Source organism: Condylura cristata, unplaced genomic scaffold, assembly GCF_000260355.1.
Source record: "Condylura cristata isolate star-nosed mole 26May11 unplaced genomic scaffold, ConCri1.0 scaffold00038, whole genome shotgun sequence".
Lineage (NCBI taxonomy): Eukaryota > Metazoa > Chordata > Mammalia > Eulipotyphla > Talpidae > Condylura > Condylura cristata.
This window is the reverse complement of record NW_004567139.1, coordinates 3394858-3402163: the sequence shown is the minus strand read 5'-3', so window position 1 is coordinate 3402163 and position 7306 is coordinate 3394858.

Below are 7306 nucleotides of genomic sequence, written 5' to 3'. Positions count from 1 at the left end.
CCCGCGCCGTGATAGGTCGCCGGGGCTGGGGACCGCGGACACAGGCACGCGGCTCAGAGTCCGGGTGGGGATCCCTCCCCCCCTCCCCCCGCAGGTGCACCGAGGCTCTGGGGAAGGTGCAGTCCCGCTGGTGGCCAGCAGGAGGCGTGAGGGGCTCCGGAAGTCCTGTGCACGCTCTGCCCCGCTGCGTCAGCTGTCTCATTCCTTCTCTCCTGCGTGCACAGAAGGTTCCATCCTGACCCACGTGTGGCGATCACTCTAGCGTCTGTCCGCGCACCAGCCTGTCATAATAATCAGCTCTGCCTGGCCCCACCACGCGCTTTGTTTCATGTAGAAGCCACTGAGCAGTGGGGTGTCTGGAGACAGCTTCATTCAACAGGCGCACAGGAGTGGGCACCGGGGCAGGTTTACACAGACGCGCGCCTCTTTGGCGCCAGAACAGGTGTCTGCAATCTTGCTCAGACCACCCTGGCAGGGAGGAGCCCTCTTGGGTCCGGAAGGCTCTGGCCAGTCGCTTCAGCCAGCGTCCCACTACCTACCCGGTGTCCTCAGCTCCTGGGGAGGAACTGCAGGGCGGGGGAGGGGGAGGAGGGGGGCAGAGGAGCACCTTTGGGGACTCTCAGACCGCTCTGGGGGTCCTAGCATCCCCACCACGCCCCGGGAAGCAGGCTAAGGCCAAGGAAATGCTGTGCCAAAGGTCACGCAGCCGGCAGGTGGCCTGACGAGGCCCCCTGAGCCCAGAGGCCCTGCTGCAGCACAGTGCCACCTGTGAAAATAGAGGTGACCCTTGGGCCGGGGAGCTAGCCAGCCACCACGCAGGCTGGCGGCTTGTAAAAGGCTCTCCACACCTACTTCCAGTGTCCTCTTTGCGTCTCCTGGTGGGCCTCTGCTGTGTGGCTGGGGCAGGCGCTTGTCAGACAGGGAGTGGGTCTCTCCTCCCCGCTGACCACCTCTCCTCAGGACCCCTCAGCTGTGCCGGGCAGGAGTGTGCAGGTGGCTGTCCTCTCCTGAGAGCCGTGTCCCCCCACGGCCTTCATAGGCACAGTGGCGGTGACTCGCCTGTCCCAGAGAGCAGCTGACCATTTGGAATAGTATTTTGAAGCTGTGTTATCAGGAACATAAATGTTCAGGATTGTTATATTCCTCTACTTGACTTCCCCAGCTGGGTGGTCTGCTTCACGGAAGGTGAAATGCTTCTGCACCATTGTCACCTAGGTGTCCTTGATAGCAAAGGAGGGAGGGAAGATGTCAGAGAAGCTTTGCAAGTGTTATGTTTTATTAAAAAAAACAAAAAACAAAAAACAAACCAAAAACAGTACAAGGAAAATGACATCACAGTCACACAGCTATGCAGCTCTGTGGCAGTGGGGTAATGCTGCCTGGCATGAATGACAGGGGTGTCTGTGTCCCTGTCCACTTAAACACAACAGCCGGCAGTGGGCTGGGTCTGGCCTGTGGTCGGGAGTTTGCAGACCCCTGGTTTTGGGGGTGGGTGTGCCCATCTCTGAGAACACAGGGCTTGGGTGTCAATGGGAGATTCGTTTAACACAAAGTAATATTATCCTCCGCCACAGCGCAGCAGGGCTGAGACCCAGCTAGAGCGCTGTGCCCAGAGCTCAGCCCAGGCCTCCAGGTCCCGTGGCTGAGCCTGGCACCCTCTGGCCAAACTCCTTCTCCAGAGTGACTGATCTCCTGGATGGCTTAGTCCTGCCCAGAGTGTGCCAACATGTCTGTAAATGCCTAAATGCTGATTGTGTCAACGCTTTTCCCCAGGAGATCCTCAGCCCTCTCCTGGGAGGAGAAAGAAACTTGGGGGAACTGGGTGTGGCCACTCCAGACACCAGGAGTGCCCACAGCCAGCTCTGTCTGACCAGACTGCCATGTCACTCTGTTCCAGAGAAATCTCTGTAGTTGTCTGCAAAATTTCTGTGTTCATTTTACCCTCTTGGAAGGTGTTTTAGCTGGGACACTTGACACTTACTTGAGCCCCTGGAGATGCTCTTTCCAAGCCCAGAAGGCTGAGTTGTGTGTCTGATGTCTTCTGCCAATATCTCAGGAGTAGAACACATAAATCCAGGCACCCAGCTATTTGTGTGACCTTAAAACCAGACTTCTGGGTAGAGACATTCTCCCTTGCCTTCTGGAGAGCAGCAAGACACTTTAAAAAGCTTTAAATGTTTCTTTTAAAAGTTTTATTGAGGTAGAACAGACATGCAGTAAACTGTACATAAAATACACACTTTTGCAGACAGATACCCAGTAACCTGTTGCCACAACCAAGAGAAAGAGTCTCACTTCTTCTAAAATTCCCTCATGGTTCTTGTTAGTCCCACTCTCTACCTCCTCCCCACCACTTTCTCCCCAAGTAATGGTGACCTTTTTTTTTTCAGTTATAATAGATTATTTTGATTTTCTAGAGTTTTATGCAATAGATTCCTACAGTGTGTCTTGTCTTTTGGTTCACTTCTTTGAGCAAGCATAATTATTTCAAGATTCATCTGTGTCATTGAGTGATTAATAGCTCATTCTTTTTTATTACAGATAGTATGCTGCCGTCTTTATATACCAGCAGTTATTTATTCATTTCCGGTTGATGGGCAATTGTGTTATTTCCAGTTATTTAGGCCAAGTTCATTGATAGTATTGTTCCTATCCATTACAGCTTTGCTGATTTGCTATCTACTTTACTTATCAGTTATTAAGAGACGAGTCCTGGAATCTCCAACTAAAATTGTGATTTGGCCATTTCTCCTTCCAGGGGGGCCATATTTTTTTCATGTGTTTTGGAAGGCAGCTATGCTAACCTCTACATTCCCAAAGCCCTTCATGTATTCTGAAGCTCTGTTATCAGGAACATAAATGTTCAGGATTGCTATATTCCCTTGACTAACTGATCCTTTTAGCATTATGAAATTATCTTATTTATATGGCCCACCAGACAACATATTCTTCGGTCAAGCTTGGTTAAGCAATGGTGGGGGCCCAGCTGAGCCCAATCCATTGTGGGGGGCCAGGTCAAACTCATGCCTGGCCCCCTTTGAGAGGCTGTGGCCTGTGCCTTTTCCAGCTTCCTTCTTGGGAGACGCTTAATGGAAGTAAAATCCCGGGTGGGGTGGAGCTAGGGTTAGGACGTGGAATATCTTGGTTTATCACTAGGCACAATTTCTGACCTGGCGGCATATGAAGACCCACCGGTGGCAAGGAGGTCGTGATGACCTCATCTAGAGTCTAAATTTATTTTTCATAGATAATTGTTTTTGGAACCAAGGCCCAGACGGTTCAGCATGCTTTGAGATGGTGGTAAAAGAATCTACTGTACAGGGGCAATGGCCCAGGTTTACAGTTTCCTGACCAATTCCACCATAAACTTAATTGCCTTTTCTTTGGCTTTGAAGCCCAGACTCGCCTTGGCACAGGGCTGCCTCCCCACCCCCACCTGTACCCGGACTCCTGGCAGGAAGTAATGATGAACTACCCAAGCGCCAGGCTCCTTAAATCGTTCTCTAAATAGTTACTTCTGCCTGGCTCAGGAGCTGGACTCTCTGGTCAGGGAGTGATGTCAGAAGCCACTCTGCCAACAGCACACTGGAGTGTTGGGAAGCAAATGCCCAGCAGCCGTCACTTCGAAGCCGCACCAGGGTCCCAGCTCACCCTCTTGTCCTCTCTGCGGGAGGGATCCCCTGCATGGGCTGCGTCCCCACTAGGTGTCTCCCTCGGTGCCAGGCTACCGTTCGACAGAGGAAGACCGAGGCTTGGAGAAAAGGAGCGCCTTGGGAGGCTCTGAGCTGTTGGCGCAGAGCGAGGGCTCCGATCTAGACCATTAGATACCGATCACAGAGCTCGGCCCATCACCACACAGACCTGTGTGAGCTTCCGAGGACTGCCGTCACCCAGCACCTCCACCTGGGTGGCTTAAACTAACCAGAATTCATTCTTTCTGTTTCTGCAGCCAGAATTCCAAAACCAAGGTTTTAGCAGGGCTGGATTCTTCTGGAGGCTCTGTTGGAAAACGTTTTCCAGGTCTTTTTTCCAAACTCCAGAGGCTGCCGTCAATCCTGGGCGTTAGTTGGCTTGCAAAGGCCTCCATCTCCCACCTTCCCACAACCCCCTTTTGATTAAAGTGAGATCAGCTGAGCCCTGAAGGCACCAGGGGCAAGATCACGGAAGACAGGAAGAGGGAGAGTCAGAGACGCCCAGCTGAGTCTGGCTCCCCACGCCTGCACGACCTCATCTGTAAAATGGGGACAGCACAGGCATGTACCTCCCGGGTTCTTGCAAGAGTTAGGTGTCGGCCAAGTACTTAGCTCCTCCCTTGGCACCCAGCAAGATCCCAATTAACACTACTTATGAAAACGTGCGATTGGCCGAAGGGGCTGCCATCTTAGTGGACAAGCCCAAAGTCCTTGCTGTGGTGCACAGGCCCTCCAAGGCCTGGGCCGGCTTCTCTGATGCACCCCAGCTTCTGATGCACCCCAGCTTTGTGCCCCCCTGCTCTCTGAATGTTGGATGCTTCACCCTCGTGGCTCTTCCCTGCACCTGCCCGGGGCCTTTGTATTTGTTGTTCTTTCTGCCTGGCTTGACTCTGTCTCTCTTTAAAGATCATCTGACCTGAGTCTCCCCTGGTGTTTCCATTTGCTACCCCATCATCAAATGCAATGAAATGTGTGGCCTTGTTCACAGCACTTCTGACTAATAAAGGGAGTTGCTTTATTATTTCTTAGCATTTATCATTCATCTGTATTTATCTGCTTATTTATTTCTGTTTCTCTCTCCTCAAGCTCTGCGGGTTCAGTTTTGTTTGTTGCTGAATCCCTAATGTCCATCATAATGATTGGCAGGCAGTAGTTCTCAGTAATTGTTCCAGGTGTGCACGGATGGATGGATGGATGGGTGGATGGATGGATGAATGAATGAAATCTGCTTCCGCTGGAACTGGGGGCCACATCTCCAATCCTGCCCTATCAGCCATCTTTTGAAGAGGGAAATGACCCCAAGCACCTGCCATATCCGCCAGGAAATGCACTCAGCACCTCCATTCATTTCATGGGCACTTTAGCAGGAGGAGAATCAGGCTCAGAGAAGCTAAGCCAGTTGCCTGCGATCACACAGTTCACACGGGAGGGAAGAGTCTGTGCCCCCCTGGTTCAGCGCCTGCCTGTTTTCTGCCACACCAGGCTGGGGGCTCTCCCAGCTTTGGACTCTAGAGGAGAAAAATATGGGTAAAGATGGAATTTGCCCCCATCAGGGGACCCCATGGGAAACTCTCCAACCTCGGCTCCCAGAAGAGGGTCCTGGCCTCTGGAATTCTTGGCAGGAGGCATGAGATGAGCCTGGATCCTCCTGTCACTGACCTTGAAGAAGTGTCATCAGAAACTCTTTTAATCTAAAATCCCCTGCAGCTTGCAGCCACCCACATCTCAAGTCGTGCCAGCGAGCCCTCTCATAGCTGACATTCTTCCCCGGAGTTCCTGACCCCAGCATTCTCGGCTCAGCTCTCGTCTGTGTTCCCACCTCTGCAGCTAGAGGCGCAGTGGGGGTGCAGGGGTGGGGGGCGTGAGGGGCCGAAGATGCCGGCCACCCCACTGGGGACAGAGAGCAGCTCCTCTGAAGCTTTGCTGCAGAAACTCCAGCGCCAGCAGAGGTTCCAGAATCTGCATGAGAAGCTGGGGTCCCTCTAGGGAACTCTGGAGTCAGGAGCCACGATATTGGGGCTGAGTATGTTACCGTCCAACCTTGGAGGCCACTGGCACAGGCCAGGGGAGGCTTCCAGACAATGGGGGCCCGGTTCCTCCATTGTTCCTCACCCCGCCACGGCGCCTCCCCTGGAGCCAAGAGTTGTGGAGCCCACAGACCACTAGGTTCTGGCTTCCGGAGCTTTGTGCACCTAGAATGTCCACCACACCTTCTCTGGAAACTTCTCTGGCCATCCATGGCCTGGTCTGGATCAAGCTCAGTTCGCCAGTCCATGCGGAAGCCTCCCCAGGGCCCTGCAAACATGCTCCATGCAGACTCAGGGCCCTTCGCACGCAGACCGCAGACCCAAGGGGGCGGCTCTCAGTGCTCTCAGGCATCTCCCGCGCTTTCTTCCAGCCTCATCTTCCCCACTGACCTCTTCGGGAGCCACTCATGCCACTTAGGCCTTTTCCTTTGGTCTGGCTTTGTCTTCCTTGCCCCTTGCTATTCCCCTTGAATCTTGGGATGAACAGTGTTTCCTTCAAATTCATGTCCTTTTTTTTTTTTTAATGATTTATTTATTTGTGCATACAGAACTGGGGGAAGCAGAGCAGGCCGAATGACAAGGTACACTGCTGAGGGGAGCAGGGGGTGGGTCAGGAGAGGTCTGCCGTGCCATGTGGGTCACCTCTGGGGTGGGGATTGAACTCTTGCTGCAGTGGCTTTAGCGTCTCAGTGCTGTGCTTTAACCCGCTGCGCCACCAGGGAGGGCCCCCATGTTCTTTTTAGAACCTCAGTGCGGAAGCTTATTTGACAAGAGGCCACTGTGATACCATTCGCTGATAGGAGTATCAGATTGGGTCCTTGCACCCTGTGGCTGATGTCCCAGTAAGGGGAGACCCAGCACCCCACAGGGGAAAGTTGGTGCAGTTGGGGGCAGAGCTGAGGAGACCCCAGGGTGGCTGCCAAGTGAGCAGCTGTGACACGGCAAGGAAACCTCCTCCCTACAGCATGGCCCTGGGTCAGCTTAATTTGGAACTTCAGGCCTCCAGAACTGTAAGAAAATCAGTTTCTGTTGCTTTACGTCACTCATGTCTGTGATTCGCGGTGCTTTGGATGGTGGCCCCGGGAAGCCATCAGCCCATGGCGACTGCCTGTCTGTCCCCTGGTCCCACACCAGCTCCATCTCCCACCTCCTGATGCTTCAGACTTAACACAGAGGCCACTCTGACCTCCCCAAACCTGGGGGTCACCCCCAAACCATCACATTTTAAGGCTTGTGATTTGGGTCGATACCCCGATCACCTATGTATTTCTTCAGGGTAAGAATTCATGAGTTTGACTCTCTGAGTTGTCCTGGGAAGAAGACCCCCTGGATGGGTTCTGTGGCTCTACTTCCCAGACCTGTCTCAGCTCTTCTGGACCATCCCCTTCTCCCTCCCTCCCAGACATGGAAACTCACTGCCAGCAATGGAAACTGTAACAGCCACTCGATGACCCAACTGGTGGAAACAGCTCTTTATGGAGGGAGATTTGACCAGTGGGACATGGAGGGAGCTGGGAAGATAAACCTTCCCTCTTTCTCTTTTTTTGGGGGAACCACTCTGTGTACATTCCCTCCTGGGAGCCATGC